Source organism: Chiloscyllium plagiosum, chromosome 29 (genome assembly GCF_004010195.1).
Source record: "Chiloscyllium plagiosum isolate BGI_BamShark_2017 chromosome 29, ASM401019v2, whole genome shotgun sequence".
Lineage (NCBI taxonomy): Eukaryota > Metazoa > Chordata > Chondrichthyes > Orectolobiformes > Hemiscylliidae > Chiloscyllium > Chiloscyllium plagiosum.
The window spans coordinates 46,550,540-46,569,922 of record NC_057738.1 but is presented as its reverse complement, the minus strand read 5'-3'; positions in this window follow the sequence as shown (position 1 = coordinate 46,569,922).

Sequence of the window (19,383 nt, the reverse complement as noted above, 5' to 3'; positions counted from 1 at the left end):
TTTAATTAGGTCAGGATCACAGTGAACCAGACTGGGATCACGGATAGTTAGTCTCCTCCGACCTATCACCCTCACCTTGACCTCTTTCCACCTATCACATTTCCAACTCCCCTCCTCCAAGTCCCTCCTCCCTACCTTTTATCTTCTCCTGCTGAACACTCTCTGCTCATTCCTGAAGAAGGGCCTGTGCCCGAAACGTCGAATCTCCTGTTCCCTGGATGCTGCCTGACTTGCTGTGCTGTTCCAGCAATAAAGTTTCAACTTAATTCCAATTCCCCTTACTTATCATTTTCCAATACTTCCTGTTTCTTCATTCTGTCCTCCTGGTCAAGCTGCTTCCACCATATCAATGTATCACCTGATCCTGAGGTTTCACGACCCAGTATCTGATCTTTCTCGGATTGCTTCTAAACTCGAGTGTCATGCTTTTGCCTCACTCATCTCTGTCTTCCTCGGTCTGTCAGCAAATGGTACCAAAGTCAATCAACCAGCTCTTTGAGACTTGCCTTACCATAGTGTGGGGCAACACTGCTAGCAGCAGGAAATCTTTTATTGTTCCCAGTGCCATGTCTTAAAATTAGCTCTGAGCACAATGTTCCTGGTTTCCATTTCCCAAACTCAATATTACAATGAGATCAACAGTATATGTTCTGATATTTATATCCATTGCCAAGTTTAGAATAAAAAGGAAATGGTTACATTCATACAGCATCTTTCACATCCTTAGGATGTTCCAATTGTCTTTACTAACATTATAAGGCATCTGCCATGCATTTGCCCACTCACACAGCATCATTCTTCCTCCTCACAGCTTCCCACCGCCAAACCCCACTTAGCTTTGTATCATCTGCAAATTTGGAGACATTATGTTTAATTCTGTCACCTAAATCATTAATACATATTGTGACTAGTTGGGGTCCAAGTACTGACCCATGAGGTCTCCCATGAGTCACTGTCAGACACTCAGAAAAAGATCCTTACTTCTTCTCAACCAATCCAATTTCTATCCATGTCAGCACAATCCCTTCTTTAGTTTTATACACTCATCTCTTATCTGAGGCTCTGTTAAAAGTCTTTTGAAAGTCCAAATAAGCCACATCCACTGGCTCCCCACCCCCACTCCAACCATCAACACCACTTATTATAAACTCAAAACATTCCAGCAGATTTGTCAAAGCCTTTCCCTTTTGTAAATCCATACTGACACTGATCCGACTACTGTTTTCCAAGTGCTTGGCTATTAAATTTTCTCCACTACTGCTGTCAGGATGACTGGCTATAACTCCCAATTTTTTCCCCGCCTCCCTTTTTATATTGAGACCATAAGACCATAAGACATAAGAGTGGAAATAAGGCCATTCGGCCCATCGACTCCACTCCGCCATTCAATCATGGCTGATGGGCATTTCAACTCCACTTACCCGCATTCTCCCCGTAGCCCTTAATTCCTTGTAACATCAAGAATTTATCAATCTCTGCCTTGAAGACATTTAGCGTTCCAGCCTCCATTGCACTCCGCGGCAATGAATTCCACAGGCCCACCACTCTCTGGCTGAAGAAATGTCTCCGCATTTCTGTTCTGAAATGACCCCCTCTAATTCTAAGGCTGTGTCCTCGGGTCCTAGTCTTCTCGCCTAACGGAAACAATTTCCTAGCGTCCACCCTTTCAAAGCCATGTATTATCTTGTAAGTTTCTATTAGATCTCCCCTTAACCTTCTAAACTCCAATGAGTACAATCCCAGGATCCTCAGCTGTTCCTCATATGTTAGACCTACCATTCCAGGGATCATCCGTGTGAATCTCCGCTGGACACGCTCCAGTGCCAGTATCTCCCTCCTGAGGTGTGGGGCCCAAAACTGGACACAGTACTCCAAATGGGGCCTAACCAGAGCTTTATAAAGTCTCAGTAGCACAACGGTGCTTTTATATTCCAACCTTCTTGAGATAAAATGACAACATTGCATTCGCTTTCTTAATCACGGATTCAACCTGCATGTTTCCCTTTAGAGAATCCTCAACTAGCACTCCCACATCCCTTTGTACTTTGGCTTTATGAATTTTCTCACCGTTTAGAAAGTAGTCCATGCTTGTATTCTTTTTTCCAAAGTGCAAGACCTCGCATTTGCTCACATTGAATTCCATCAGCCATTTCCTGGACCACTCTCCCAAACTGTCTAGATCCTTCTGCAGCCTCCCCACTTCCTCAGTACTACCTGCCTGTCCACCTAACTTCGTATCATCGGCAAACTTCGCTAGAATGCCCCCAGTCCCTTCATCCAGATCATTAATATATAACGTGAACAGCTGCGGCCCAAATACTGAACCCTGTGGGACACCGCTTGTCACCGGCTGCCATTCCATAAAAGAACCTTTTATCCCAACTCTCTGCCTTCTGTCAGACAGCCAATCCTCAATCCATACCAGTAGCTCACCTCGAACACCATGGGCCCTCACCTTGCTCAGCAGCCTCCCATGTGGCACCTTATCAAAGGCCTTTTGGAAGTCAAGGTAGACCACATCCACTGGGTTTCCCCGGTCTAACCTACTTGTCACCTCTTCAAAGAATTCCAACAGGTTTGTCAGGCACGACCTCCCCTTACTAAATCCATGTTGACTTGTTCTAATCCGACTCTGCTCTTCCAAGAATTTAGAAACCTCATCCTTAGCGATGGATTCTAGAATTTTACTAACAACCGAGGTTAGGCTAATTGGCCTATAATTTTCCATCTTTTGTTTGAGGGATTACATCGACTCCTTCCTAAACCATAAGAACTGTTTCAGAGTCTATAGAGTTTGCTATAAATTCTGTGTGTTAGGATTGAACCCTCCACTATCCCCTGATGAAGGAGTGAGGCTCCAAAAGCTAGTGTGCTTCCAATTAAACCTGTTGGACTATAACCTGGTGTTGTGTGATTTTTAACTTTGTACACCCCAGTCCAACACCAGCATCTCCAAATATAGAATCTTGGAATGTGACAGACAATACATTGACTATTTTCAAGGCCACTTTCTTGAGTCCTCCAGGATGTAGTTTATCAGACCCTGGGAATTTATTGGACTTCAATCCCATCAATTTCTCCCACACCATTCCTGACTAAAACTGATTGCCTTTAATTCATTCCTCTCATTAAACCCCATGTTCCCAACATTTCTAGTATGTTAGTTGTGAGCTCCTTTGTGAACGCAGACATATGTATTTAGTTAGTCAGCCATTCCTTGATCTGAAATATAAATTTCCCTATCTCTGACTGTAAGGGACCTGCATTCGTATTCACCAATCCTTTTCTCTTCACATCGCTATAGAAACTTGTACAGTCAGTTTTATGTTCTCTGCAAGCTTACTCTCATTCTCTATTTTCCCTTTCTTAACCACTTCTCCAATCCTCTTTTGCTGAACTGTAAACTGCTCCCACTCTTAAGCTCTATAGCTTTTGTTCTGGCCAATTGGTACGCCCCTTCTTTGGATCTAATACTCTCTCTAATTTCCCTGGAAGCCTTGGATGGCCACCTTTCCTGTTTTACGTCCGTACCAGACAGAAATGAACAATCTTTCACTGTTGAATCATACCATCATAATTTCCTCTACTTTAGATTCAGGACACTAGTCTCAAAATCAACTTCATCATTCTTTGTCTTGATGCCGAATCTTTTCATATTTAGTCGCTCATCCCCAAAAGGTCACCACAAAGCTAGATTACCAATTATAAGTTAAGTCTGCCCAAAGTAAAGATGTAATTTGGGATCTTTATGCTTTGATTGCTTTACTTTCTGCAAAACACACTAATCTACTGAAGAATCTTTATCGTGAGGAGGAAAAATTAAATTGCCCATTACTCTCTTAAAATCAAGAAATTACTTTTTCACCTTTTTTTTCTAGTACCTGAAAAAAATTACGCTGCATTTCTGAACGTCTCTAAATTGTGAATTAAAACATCTTATCCATTATTTCTGTTCTCTAGGTGTTCACTTTTGTATAAACATTGGCAATTTACGCTATTGTTGCCTATGATCTTGAAATGTTAATGAGCGACATTGTGTGTGAATTTTAATGCTTTTTAAAAATATTGCTTTGCTGCTGGAATTGAAGGAAGTCTGGAAATCTGCTAACAATAAGAATCATCCCATACTGAGGTGATTTATTACTCAGGAGAAGGAATACAGCAAATGAGAAAGATGTCGCCTGAAAGCAAGTGCACCATTCGTTGAATCAGTGCATTCAGAATGTTTAATTAGTTCCGGTACTGTCATCTTAATACACACTCGGGATCTGAGTATCACCAACTCAAAATATATAGAACTGAAAATATACATCAACCTCATTGGCATTTATAAAGAGGAAAAACATATTATGTTGAACAAATGTTTTTAATTTGAACCACATTTTGATGAGGTGTCGACACGGAGAGATGAACAAACATGTCTTGTTCTTTTCTCCTGGTTTCAGCAGGGGCCATTTTATCTGTGATTTCATTCAATTTCAGTAACTAGGAAAATGGACTAAAATAAGTCTAAAACTGCACAGCAGCAAAGATGAAGAAAATAGATTACGATTCAGCACTCTTCTACAATGTGATGATGATGCAAAGCCAGAGTTAAAAATGACATGATGCCATTCCATTAAAGTGGATCAACATTACTAATACACCCCTGCCTTTCTCAGGCACAGATCAGAGTCCAGGGTCTGAAATCAGTCATTTTACAGCAGATTTGAGGCCATTCAGGTATGAAATGAGAATTTCTATAGGGAGCATAAATAAAAAAGCTGTCAGTTTTCAGACAGCACTGTAATACACACATGAAGGAGAATGGTAAGGGATGATAGGACTGAAAACTGGGGTGGACTAATAAACAGTGTGAGGTCAAAATTTGTCAAGTCGGTCACAAAAATAGAATGTAGCAAATCAGCACCTCATTTTACACTCCTCCTGATTTTCCTCATCATTGATTTCACTGGAAACATGTTTGGACAGCATGTGAAATGGATTGTGATTTGTTAACTCCTGTTTCATGATGGTCCACAAGTTTATTTTCAACCTCATTGAATCTGACTTTTCTTACTCATTTTGTGGGTGGATGCCAAGTGGATGATCAGAAGTGTCAAGGATTTTGAAACATTGAGTCCCTGGCATTCTGGAATTAACTCAGCAAAATTTCCATCATGTTTTAGTGAACGATGACCAGCATGTCACCACCTTATGGTCGATCCATTTATGGAAAAAGCAAGAATTTACTGGGGCAGAGGTTGGGTTTGGCTTGGTTTGAGGCTGAGTTAAGAGAAGCTGCAGCCATGAACCACACACTAAATAACACGGATCTCAGGAACAAACTTCTAGGACAGAATTGATAAACATGATTTAGCCCGAGGACCGTCTCCCATGAGACAAGAACTATGGTGAGCAATTTTGACCAGACTGTTACCACGAGACTCAATTCACTACTGAGAGCAATGGCAGAGACTTCGAATCAAAACATACGTGCATGAGATTTTCACACAGACTGTGGGGTTTCATAAAGACAGCTCAGTACCACCTTCACAAGGACAACTAGGGACGGGGAATAAATGCTGACTCAGTCAGCAACATCTGTGTCCTACAACTGAATTAACCTTCGGCAATACGGGAAAATTTGAGAGTGTCTTCTTGGTGATTTTCCTTACTCTCAAAACTTGTTGCAATGACCAGATATATCCAAGACATTGAGTATAATAGTTGGGAAGTTATGTTGCAGTTGTACAGGACATTGGTGAGGCCACACTTGGAGTATTGTGTTCAGTTTTGGTCATCTTGGAAGGATATTATTAAGCTAGAAAGAGGGAAAAAGAAATTTGCAAGAATGTTTCCAGGACTCAAGGAACTGAGTTACAGGGAGAGGTTGGACAAGATAAGACGTTTTTCTTTAGAGCATTGGAGACTGAGGGGGGATCTGATAGAAGTGTATAAGATCATAAGAGGCATGGATAGGGTGAATGCACACAGTCTTTTTCCCAGGGTTGGGAAATCAAGGACTAGAGGGCATAAGGTTAGAGGGAAAAGGAACCTGAAGAGCAATCTTTTTACACAGAGGGTTGTACACATATGGAATGAGCTGCCAGCAGAAGTGGTTAAGTTGGGTACAATAATAACATTTAAAAGATATTTGGACATATATTTGGATAGGAAAGGTTTTGAAGGATATGAGCCAAATGCAGGGAAATGAGGTTAGTGTTGATGAACATTTTGGTCGGTATGGACCAGTTTGGGCCAAAAGGCTGGAGACCTCTATGACTCTATGCAGACTTTGGAGAAATACCCTGAGCAAACAGAGAAAGATCCACAAAGATGCAAAACTCTCACTGTATTCAAATTAATTTAATCCAAAGCAATTAGGGGAAAATGATTGTACTAAGAGAGAGAAAAGCAGACAGAGTGGAAGAGTGATAGTGTATTCCAAGTTTCTGTAGCAACACACAATTTAGTAGACTAGAGGATTGGGATTTGATTTAGGAACCAGAAACAGATTAATAAAAAGCTAATAAAACAGAGAAGATTGTTTCTGAAAGTAAATTCACAAGGAATTTGATAACAAACAGCAAAACATTCTACGGGTATATAAAAAGAAATAATATTAGGGTAAAAAGGAAATAGTTAAAGTGAGTGAGGGATCCTTGGAGGGTGCAAATGGGGAATTGATAACCAGGAACAGGGAAATGGCAGATAATTTAAACCAATATTTCACACCAGTCTTCACAGTTAAAAAGATTAGATTAGATTACTTACAGTGTGGAAACAGGCCCTTCGGCCCAACAAGTCCACACCGACCCGCCGAAGCGTAACCCACCCAGACCCATTCTCCTACATTTACCCCTTCACCTAACACTACAGGCAATTTAGCATGGCCAATTCACCTAACCCCTGCACATTTTTTTTGGATTGTGGGAGGAAACCGGAGCACCCGGAGGAAACCCACGCAGACACGGGGAGAATGTGCAAACTCCACACAGAGAGTCGCCTGAGGCGGGAATTGAACCCGGGTCTCTGGCGCTGTGAAGCAGCAGTGCTAACCACTGTGCTACCGTGCCGCCCACTAGAGGCTAGAAACATCCCAAAGATAACAGATAAGTAAGGTCCAAATGGACGTAAAGATCTTGTTACATCTTCTATCATAAGGGACAATATATTTGACAAATTAATGGGATTAAAGACCGACAGTACTCAATGGTCTGCATCCAAATGTATTAAAGGCAGTGGCTGCATAGATAATGAAGGCATTGGTCAACATGTTCCAGAACTCACTGGATTCTGGAAGAGTACCAGAAAACTATGAATTAGAATTTTACACCCCTGTTCAAGAAGGAAGGGAATCAGAAAACAGGAAGCCATGGGCCAGTTATCAGATGTTATGATATTTGGAAGATGTCAGAATCCATTATTAAGGAAGACATGACAAGACATTTAGAAAAACTTAACTCAATCAGAGTCAACATGGTTTTGTGAAAGGGAAATCATGTTTGATAAATTTTGGGGTTCTTTGAAGATAAAACAAGAAACGTTGGTTCATGGGAACTGGTAGATATGATGCATCTGAAGTTCCATAACACATTCAATAAGATGCCAAATAAAAGGTTAATGTCCATGATGGCAGCTCACAGTATTAGGGTAAAGTTTAACATTCATTGAAGACTGGCTAAAACAAAGAAGTCAGAGTGTCAGGATTAATGTATTTTTATCAGGTTCAAAAAACATGGCTAGTGGAGTACTGCAGGGATCAGTCCTAGACCTTCAATTATTTAGTGTCTATATTAATAACTTAGAGGAGGGAGTAGAGTGTAACATATCCAGATTTGCTAATGATACAAAATAGATGGGAGGACACGTTTTGATGAGGAATCTGCAAGGAGTTACAGAAAGAGATTGAGTAAGTCCACAAAGTTGGCAGTTGGAGTTTAACATAAGAAAGTGTGAGGTTATACATTATGGTATGATGAATGAAAATGCAGACTCTTCTTTAATTGGAGAGAGACTGCAGCACAGAGAGATCTGGGTATTCTTGTGCATGAAACACAAAAGGTTAGCATGAAGTTGCAGCAAGTAATTAAGAAGACAAATGGAATATTGGCCTTTATTGCCCTGGGGGAGTTGGTGTTTACATATAGGGAAGTCATGTCAAAACTGTACAGGGTGTTGGTGAGATTGCATCTGCATTATTGCCTACAATTGTGGTCCCTCTGTTGAAGAAAGAACATATTGACTGTACAAAGTTAAAAATCACACAACACCAGGTTATATTGACTCCAAATCATATTGACTGTGACAGTTGTTCACAAGAGATTTGCTGCATTGATAACTGCGATAAAGGGGTTAACTTAAAAAGAACAGCTAAACAGGTCAGTCCTTTATTCATTACAGTTGAAAAACACGAGGGATGATGTCATTGAAACAAATAACATTCTGACAGAACTTGACAAGGTAGATGTTGGGAAAATGTTTTCACTAGTGGGAGACTCTTGAAGGAGGAAACATAGTAACAGAATAGAGTCAGATAATCATAGATATGTACAGCACAGAAACAGAACCTTCAGTCCAACCCATCCATGCTGACCAGATATTCAACCCAATCTAGTCCCATCTGCCAGTACCCAGCCCATATCCCTCCAAACCCTTCCTATTCATATCCATATCCAGATACCTTTTAAATGTTGCAATTGTACCAGCCTCCACCACTTCCTCTGGCAACTCATTCCATACACATACCACACTCTGTGTGAAAATGTTGCTTCTTAAATCTATTTTATATCTTTCCCCTCTCATCCTAAACTTATGCCCTCTAGTTCTGGACTCCCCCACACCAGGGAAAAGACCTTGTCTATTTATCCTATCCATGCCCCTCATGATTTTATAAACTTCCATAAGGTCACCCCTCAGCCTCCGACGCTCCAGGGAAAACAGCTCCAGCCTGTTCAGCCTCTCCCTGTAGCTCAAATCTTCCAACCCTGGCAACATCCTTGTAAATCTTTTCTGAACCCTTTTAAGTTTCACAACATCTTTCCAATAGGAAGGAGACCAGAATTGCACGCAATATTCCAACAGTGGCCTAACCAATGTTGTGTACAGTCGCAACATCACCTCCTAACTCCTGTACTCAATACTCTGACCAATAAAGGAAAGCATACCATACGTCTTCTTCACTATCCTATCTACTTGCGACTCCACTTTCAAGGAGCTATGAACCTGCACTCCAAGGTCTCTTCCCAGCACCTTGTGGCACTCCACTGGTCACAGGCCTCCAGTCTGAAAATCAACCCTCCACCACCACCCTCCGTCTTCTACCTTTGAGCCAGTCTGTATCCAAATGGCTAGACCTCCCTGTATTCCATGAGATCTAACCTTGCTTATCAGTTTTCCATGGGGAACCTTGTCGAACGTCTTAATGAAGTCTATACAGATCACATCTACTGCTCTGCCCTCATCAATCCTCTTTGTTACTTCTTCAAAAAACCCAGTCAAGTTTGTGAGACATGATTTCCCACACACAAAGCCATGTTGACTATCCCTAATCAGTCCTTGTCTTTCCAAAAATATGTACATCCCATCCCTCAAGATTCCCTCCAACAACTTGCCCACCACCAACGTCAGGCTCATCTCATCTATAGAACCCTGGCTTGTCCTTACCACCGTTCTTAAATAATGGTACCATGTTTGCCAATCTCCAGTCTTCCAGCACCTCACCTGTGACTATTGATGATACAAATATCTCAGCAAGAGGCCCAGCAATCACTTCTCTAGCTTCCCACAGAGTTCTTGGATACACCTGATCAGGTCCTGGGGATTTACCCACTTTTATGCATTTCAAGACATCCAACATTTTCTTCTCTGTAATATGGGCATTTTCAAGATGTCACCATCTATTTCCCTACATTCTATATCTTCCCTCTGCTTCTCCACAGTAAACACCGATGCAAAATTGTCATTTAGTATTTCCCCTATCTCCTGCAGCTCCACGCAAAGGCCACCTTGCTGATCTTTGTGGGGCCCTATTCTCTCCCTAGTTACCCTTTTGTCCTTAATGTGTTTGTAAAAACCCTTTGCATTCTCCTTAACTCTATTTGCTAAAGCTATCTCATGTCCCCTTTTTGCCCTCCTGATTTCTCTCTTAAGTATACACCTACTGACTTTATACTCTTCTGAGGATTCACTTGATCTATCCTGTCTATACCTGACATATGCTTCCTTCTTTTTCTTAACCAAACCCTCAATTTCTTTAGTCATCCAGTGTTCCCTATACCTACCAGCCTTTCCTTTCACCCTCACAGGAATATACTGGGGAACATTCATTTAAAACTGAGATGTGAAGGAATTTCTCCTCCCAGAGGATCATGAAGTTGTGGAGGCTCAGTCACTTTGACTGAGGATTGAAAGAGGAGGTGAATGGATTTTTGAATTATCGCTTTGAGGGCTATAAGGAACTGGTATGAAAGCTGAATAGAGACCCGGGACAGATCAGGTATGAATTTATTGAATGGTGGAACAGGCTTGAGGGGCTGAATGGCCTACTCCTGTTTCTTATGTTCTTTTCTCATGCAGTTTAAAACTTGTTGCCTTCTCAATTGGTATTTTTGTGAAACAAAACAAAGACCTTATCCGTGTAAAACCTAAAGCTTGGGCAACATCTCATTGATTATTATAGAGAAGTTATACTTAAATTGTACAGGACATTGGTAAGAACACATTTGGTGTACTGTGTACAGCACTGGTCTCCTTATTTAAGAAAAGACATAAATACATAAGAAGTACTTCTGAGTTAGTTTAATAGACTTATCCCTGGAATGGACAGGTTGTCTCATGAGGAAATGTGAGACAGACTGGGCTTGTACCTGCTGGAGTTCAGAAGATTGAGTGGAATGTTGACTGGGTGCATGTGGAAAGATGCTGCCTGGTATGGAAGATTCCAGAATCTGAAGAGCCTGATCAAAAATAAAACAGAATTGAGGAGAACCTTTTTTCTTGTGGAGGGTCGTGAGTTTTTTTAATCTTTCTTCCTCAAAGCGAAAGCTGAGTCTTTGAACATTTTTAAGGTAGAGAGGTTAATGGGTGGGTGGGAATATGGAGTTTTCAAATCAGTCATACTCTAATTGAATGGCAGAGCTGTTTTGAGAGGCAGGGTGCCCTATTCCTGCTGCGAATTCCCATGTTTGCAATTTCTATGGATAGAGTCTTGGAAGGAGCTCGGATCATGCTTTCTGCTTCAGAAACCCAATTGTTGTGAAATGTTTGATGTCTCTAATTAACTAATGTGAAACTCTGAGTTGAGGGCATCATTGGAAATATTTTACAGGATGGTGGATATTTTTGGCTATTTTACAAAGAGAGGCAATTGGGTGATGGGGTGTGGGTGGTGGCATGGAAATTTTTAGGGTCAATCACAGCTTTGTACACCCTACGGTCACACACCACCTTCACTTTCCTGTCTGCCTCACATCACGAGTAACGATTGGAATACTGGACATTCCACCACAAACCACTGCCCTGACGTGTATTAGGATGAAGGTCAGAGGTTATTGTCAGGATGGTCATAAACTACACCAATCAAAATGCTGGCTTAATGAACCAAATCATGAATCAGAACACTGCTCCAAAAAAAAGCTAAGCCAAATTCTCATATAAATTAAACAGTGCAGGATAGAAATTATATTGTCTTAATTTTATTATGTTCACAGTCCCTGTGATAAATCATCTCTAATCATTGCTTCCAACTTCTCCCTTTAACAATTTACTCTGTTACTTATTCACTGCTGCAACTTAAGAACAGCTGGAAAGATAAACATCTCTCGCTTGGTGTACTGAGATTTTCTAGTGTCCTATAGGTTACATCTCTCCTGTGTCTGTTTAAATCAATATTTCTTTTCAAAACTTAGCTTCATTGTTTTCCAAACTCACTGTTCTCACACAGCGACATCTGTCTGATAGGAAACCATTTCTTTGCTGAACACCCTCAGCACTGTGTCTCACACCATCAGAAATACCCTGTGTATGTGAGGCATTCGGTGCTTGCTCTGAATTGACTCCACATGCCCATATGCACTTCTCAACAGAGGCAAAGTAAGCTCCACCGATAATACAGGGTGAATTCAGTGAGGCATGTTTGTAACAAACAGCATTCTTCAATTCAAGTGTAGGGTTAGAAATACTGTGAAAATATTTTCTCCCAGCTCTGTAACCAAACGCTCAACTCCAAACTGGGAGGGCGCCTAGCTGAGTTTAATCCAAAAATGTATTTTTAAAATTGTTTTCTTCTGCATTGCCAAAGCAAATTCTAAAGCATTCTAAAGCAATTAGTGTCACTGCATTGTTGCCATTTTGTTACATTCATTTTCAGATTTGTTTCATTTCGTTCATACAGATTTACTCCGCATTCACTAAAACATAACTAATCACAACCTCTCAGTCTCTGGAGCAGAATTAAATCTGTGAATAAAAACAAAATACAGTATACTGCAGGTGTTAGAAATCTGATGCAATGGAAAATACAGAAAATGCTGGTGTACAGAGGGATCTATGTCCTGGCCCATAGCTCCTTGAAAGTAGCCACACAAGTAGATAGGGTAGTAAAGAAGGTGTATGACATGCTTGTCTTTATTGGTGTACAACAGTCGGGATGACATGTTGCAGTTTGATAAGACTTTGATTAGGCCACACTTAGAGTATTGCATTCAATTCTGGTCGCCACATTACAGGAAGGATGTGGGAGCTTTGGAGAGGGTGCAGTAGAGGTTTACCAGGATACTGCCTGGAATGAGCTATAGGGAGAGGCTAGAAAAACTTCAATTGTTTTCTCAGGAGCGGCAGAGGCTGAGAAGAGACTTGTTGGAAGTCTATAAAATAATGAGATGCATAGACAAGGTTGATGGTCAGAATCCTTTTCCCAGAGTTGAAATGTCTAACATGAGAGTGCATGCATTAAGGAGATATGAGGGGTAGGGTTTTTACACAGAGAGGAGTAGGTGTCTGGTACACACTGCCAGGGGTGGTGGTGGAAGCAGATACAGTGGGGTGTTAACTTTTAGATAAGCACATGAATATGAAAGGAATGGAGGGATATGGACCAATGCTTAGCACAGCATTGTGGGCCAAAGGGCCTGTTCCTGTGCTGTACTGTTCTATGTTCTATGTTTTATACTGGAAATGCTCATCAGGCCTGTCTGAATATAATCTATGCAATCAGATATTTGTTTATAAATGTCAGTGGAAGGCCAAGGAGACCCACATGGAACTTTGTTTGAATACCAAACACACTTTGGACTTGTTAGACTGTTACCTGCTCAGCTGCTGATAGCTCAGAAACTGAAAACAAAGTTGCCAACTTCCAAAACGTTGTTGAGGCCTACAGTCTCCTGAAATACACAGGAAACACTTATGAGGAGATAAATTATGTAAATGCAGTATTTTGACAAAAAGGCCAGAAATTAGTCTGTCGTACTGGAAGGACACAAGGTAAGAATCAGATAAGACAAAAAGTAGCAACTCAGAGTTGTGCTCGGAAGACAGAACAAGCCAAGGTCTTGCATAATGCAAACACTGGATGGTAAAACATTCAGAAAAAGGCAGAAACATCTCCTGAAGACTAATGAAGCATTTTTTCCAAAGGCAAATGAGGATTTAACATCACCCGCGGGGAGAGAACAGGAACAAGTTGTCAGTGTAGTAACCAAAATGTCACCAGTGTCATCACCTGCAAGATGGAATGAAGCCAGATCAAGAGAAACTCATGGAGGTTAGATCAGAACTTCAACATATGGAAGGCCAATCAGAGCCCCTAAACCGTTTGAAGGTTGAAAGGCCTTTCAAGCTAAAGAATAATCAGAAATTTAAAAACAGGAAGAGGTCAGGTCTGGAACTTGGAGTCAGATGTAGCTGGCACCATATTAATGTGCTGTAGGGTGTAATGTAACTTCCCTTGCTCAAGGGCAAAGGATAAAGGAGTTGAATAAGCAACCAGCCCTCAGTGTTACATAACAAATACCAGCATCCCAAACATAGCCTAACATTATAGTAATGGGGATGGAGGGACTTTGTTTCACATGGAGCTGTGCAAGTGCCTTCACAGACCTGTGTGTCTGACTGTTATAAAGTGAAACCATTAAGCAGGCTGTGGATTCTAAGGTTGCAAAGTTTTACCTCAAAAGATAATGAAGGCAACCAAGTGTTAGATTGAGCACATTGATGTGTGCATGGAAATCATTGTAAAGATCAGGATGTAAAGATGACACTCAGGACAGAACGAGGAAGAGGAAGGTCAGTCGTGGGTCATGTAGGATGTTCTTCACCACTCTGCAGAGTAGGCTTTCACCTGAAATATGGGCAGGTTTTGGTCAAGTTCGCGAATGGAAAACATCTCATTCCTGATAGTTCTTCACAAACTTGCACTTCCATGCCCGATGTTCGACTAACAGTAAATAGCAACTGTATGGATTATTGCTGGAAAAAGAGAAGGAATGTTCAGCACCAACAGGTGAGGCATAAAGCTCAGGGAGTGCAGCTGTAGCTGAACAAACAGTACATGAGGAGGGGAACCAGAGTCTTTGCTATCTTTGAGAACTACATCCAGAGAGCTCACTCTCTGGCATTGCAGCCCCTGCTGATGAGTGAAAGGCAGTGCCAGAGATGTCTTTGCAGGAGCAGACAATTTATCAGTGACTTCCTCCTCCTCCTGCAATCAGATTGCAGATTCAGTTTGGGTGAGACTGCTGCACCTGTACCACTGCAGATCACAGCAACATTGAACTTCTTCACCACCAGCTCTTTTCAATCCTCACCTGGTGGCATGTGTGTGCTACCTTCCTTTCAGCAGCATTTGTCAGTTCATTGCTTCCCGTCGCAGGAGGCAATGACCGTTTGTCCAGTTCACCCCAGACACCGAGATCCAAGCTGCCTGAGCCATCAGAGTCTCAGCCATCTCTGGGTTCTGTCAGATGCAAGGAGCCATGGACTGAACAAGAATGGATTTCACTGCCTCAATGTCCAGCTTATTCCTGACCACAGGCTGCAGTCCTGGCCGTGTGAGCCCACATCTACAGGAGAGCTGTCCTATGGATGATATTCTGCACAATTTCCTGGTTCCTTGAATGTTGACACAGGGCAATGAGGGATCCCCGACAAGACATGGCTAATGCATCTGTGTAATACACTCAGTCTGGAACTCAGCAATGTTACAATGCCACCCATGCATTCACTCAGGCTGTCATTACGCACTATTGGTCTTCTGATAATGCTCTTCTATCACCTGGACAATTCAGGAGGAGCACGCCAGTATTTACCGAACCGAGTTTCCCAAATAGTAGGAGCAAATTACTGCAGATGCTGGAATGTGTATTGAAAACAACAAATGCTAGAGATTACAGCAGCTCAGGAGAGACAGGAGCTAATGTTTGGAATCTGGATGAATCTTCATCAGAGCTGAAGTGAAGTGTGGAGGGTCAGCACTTATGCAACAGTGTGGGGGCCGGGTTGGAATGCTAGAGGAGAAAGTGCTGATAAAGAGATTGAAATGTGAGAAAGGTAGAACAATGGTGTGTCTACCTGCCAGACTGGGAAGGACAGACAGTCTCACAAGGGGCGGGGGTGGGGGTGAGTAGGGGACGGGGTATATGATGACAGTGACTGTAACAAGTGAAGCTAAAATAAAGAGAAGGGATGGGAGTAGGTTCACAGTCTGCAGGTTGTCTAGAAGGTTGTAAAGTGCTTAGTCTGAAGATGAGACGTTGTCCCTGCAGTTTGCGCTGGGATTCACTGGAACACTGCAGCACGCCGAGGACAGATATGTGGGGCTTATGAGCAGGACACTGTGTCAAAGTGACCAGGTATGGGAAGGTCAGGGTCCTGCTTGTGCACAGATTGGAGGTGTTCCACAAAGAGGTCACCCAGTCTGCGTTTGCTTTCCCCAGTGTAGGGGAGGCCACAATGGGTGCAGTGAATACAATGCACAAGATTGGAGGAGGTCCAGGTGTAATGCTGCTTCACCTGGAAAGACTGTTTATGCCCTTGGATGGGGAGCAGGGAGGAGGAGAAGGGGCAGGTGTTGCACCTTCTGCAGTTACATGGGAAGGTGCCTTAGGAAGGGGGAATGTTGTTCATGGTCGATGAATGGGCTAGAGTGTCCCGGAAGGAATGGTCCCTATAAAATGCAGACAGGGAGAGTGAGGCTAAGATGTGTTGATGCTTGTGTTCGGTTGGAGTTAACTGAAATGGCAGAGAATGATCCTTTGAATGCGGAGGTTGACTGGATGAAAAGAGAGGACAAGGGGACCTGATCATACTGTTGTGAGTGATGGGAAGGGGCAAGGGCAGAAGCACTGGTGATAGATTGGATGCAGTTGAGGGCCCTGTCAACCACAGTGACTGTTTATTGCAGCCTGCACAAGCCCTAGCTCAATGTTGGATGAGAATGTTAAAGAGAGAGAGAGAGAGATGGACCAGACAAGGAGAGAGGGGAGTCTGCTGGTGATGCTGAGGGAGCAAAAGCTGGTAATGAGGATACTGAGGAAATCAGGCCCATACTGAGATACAGGAGGCAGAACCAAGAAAAGCTGATAGCTGCTAAATTTAAGGGTGAGTAGCTTTGCATGAACAAATTTGACAAGCAGAATGATGAGATTATTATGGTGCAGAGGTGTTCCTGACCAACCTAGTTGATGTTGAATGGCCGAGAGGGCCTGATGGGCTGAATGGCCTACCCCTGTGCTAATTTCGTTGTTAAAATAATTTATTTGTTATTAATCATAAGTTAATTCTTCCCTTGGCAACAATAATCCTTGTTCAGTTTCCTGGTCAGTGCAACAGTATGAGATGCAGGATGATGTGGGAGCTGCATTTATAAATCTCAGTTTGTAAGAGGCTTTCATCTAATGCAGAGATGCAGAAGGGCGAATCTAGGCTGATTGGTTTTTGAAATGCAACATTTAGCCTGAGTTCCTGCTTCCCTGGGGTAATGATCCTCCCAAAGGACACCAGATAGTGACATCCTCTATACTCTTTGCATGGCTGCACATGATGTGTATGTGTGTGTTTGCTGATCAGTGGCACTCACAGTAAGCTACAGGGAATAGCAAAATACTCAACGCCTCTACCTTAGGACTGTCAAAGAAAGTACACACTATGTGACAACTGCCAGGTTATACAGAAAATTTAGAATTGTGCATTCAAAGTGACTTCACTGTTGTTTAATCTGTTCCTGCAAAAACATCTTGGTGTCTCCTTGGCAGTGGCAGCTGATCTTGAGGACGTCTGCCGACTGCATTTCCAGTTTCCTGCGGTGACCTTGCTGGGTGCCTCTGTGGCGCAATGCCTCAAGGGCTCTGTCCTCTACCAGTCTTCATAGGAGGTGCACGTGGAATCTCCTTGGCCTGGCTTGATGTAGGTTTTGGGTCCCTGGCAGACGGATAATTCTCCAGCAGGAACTGCTGTTTGGTGATAGATCCTTGTTCCTCCTCACTGTCAGTGCCTAATGGGACCACAGCCCCAAGCCTTGAGGGGTGGGGCACCTGGAGGAAGGTCAGTGACCTCTTTTCAAACCAATGAATGGCTGTATCCAAACTTGAGTGATGGAATGATGGTACACATGGAAACCTGGCAGATAATCACTGTCCTCTTCACAAGGACCACCACCCAGTCAATGGAGGAAGGCATGAGCTCACATGTGAGAGATAAAGCACCACATGACCTTAAGCAGACTTTGCTGCCCCTCACTCCAGACAACACATGGTCTCTGAGACTTCCGACAAAATAATTGGCTCATTTATACTGTGCCAAGCAGAGGCTCATTCTCCTACGGGTTTCCAAGTTTCAGAGTCCTCTACCATTCCTTCCTGCTCTGTGTGTGTGGGCCTATGTCAGTGCTGTGTTTATCCAAATGTGTCCCCACGTTTGCTCAGTCAAATAGCTACCGAGGTGGTTGTCACTGCGTGGGTGGATGGAGGTGGAGGATGAAGGTGTTGATAATGCATCCACTTAGCTCTGTGACTGGTCCTCCTCAGAAATGCTATTCAAGGGGCTGGTAGCATTGGTCCAGGGAGGGGGAGGCTGAATGGCCTACTCTGGCTCCTATTTTTAATGTTTCTGTTCAGGGCTCAATACTGGGTGGAGAACGTCACCCTTTTGGGGGACTTCAGCTGTTTCATTGAGACTGTCTGGTAGTTGCTCATTCACTCTCTCCCTGCATACTCTTAAACTATAAGATAACCTCATCCTGAAATGTGTTATTCACAACACTCCAAATCTCATAGATGTATTCAGCTGCTGCTCAAAGAGAAACCTCAAGCTCAAACTGCTGTAACCCAAAGATACGCAACTGCTAATGGTTATCCAGGATGTGGGAACCTGACACACATAATTCATGACATGCATCCTTGAGCTGGGAGCAATCCTGGTATTTCTCTTTCCATTGGTAAAGGCTAATAACACTGGTGAATCCCACTATCAAGGATTGACTCTGACCAAAACTTACAAATTTATTATCAGCCTCATTAATCCTTATTACACTCATAAGAACATAGTGAACCAAGAGCAGGAAGAGGCCATTCAGCCCCTTGAGCCTGCTTCAATACCATCATGGCTGATCTTATTTGGCCTCAACTGCATAACCTTTCAACCTATTACTTATTAAAAATCAATCTACCTACTACTTAAATGCTTAAATAAACTTTACTCATATCAACAAGCTCAGTTTAAACAAAGAGATTTAAAACTCAAGAGATGCTCACTTGTCACTTGTTATTAATACATTTTTGAAAAAGTTGCCTGAGACTAAATTCTGAAGTAACATTACTCACCAGCCAATTGACTCACAACTTCCCTGTGATGGCATTGTTTGATTTTCTTTTTGCTTTAACTGAATCTGTTTTAATCTCTCTATCCCTAAAGTCTCATTGTTTAAATCTGGGTCTCAAAATCTTGCTCCTTTCACCTTCATGGTCCCAAAGCTCCTGGTGTGATGGTATACATTGTGTTAGCTCCCATAAGATAACTATAAGAGCATAAGACATAGGAGCAGAAATTCAGCCATTCAGTCCATTGAGTGTGCTTCACAATTCAGTCATGGCTGACATGGTACATGGAATCATATAATACTGAAGAATTGAATTATTGTTATACCAACGCCTGGGATCTGCAATCACACTAAACCATTGAGATGTATTGCCGTACTGCTCCCTCAGCATGTCATGCTGCAAGACGAGAAGTAAGATGATGACACAGAGCTTGATACCATCAGGGCACATGCTATGATACAGTGATGGCATAATAAGCATATATATGAGATATTTGCTGCAAGATATAATAAAACTGGCTATAATGGGGAAGCCTGAGGCCAGCGAGGAATTTGAAAACCAGAATGTGAATTTCAAAGTTAAAATC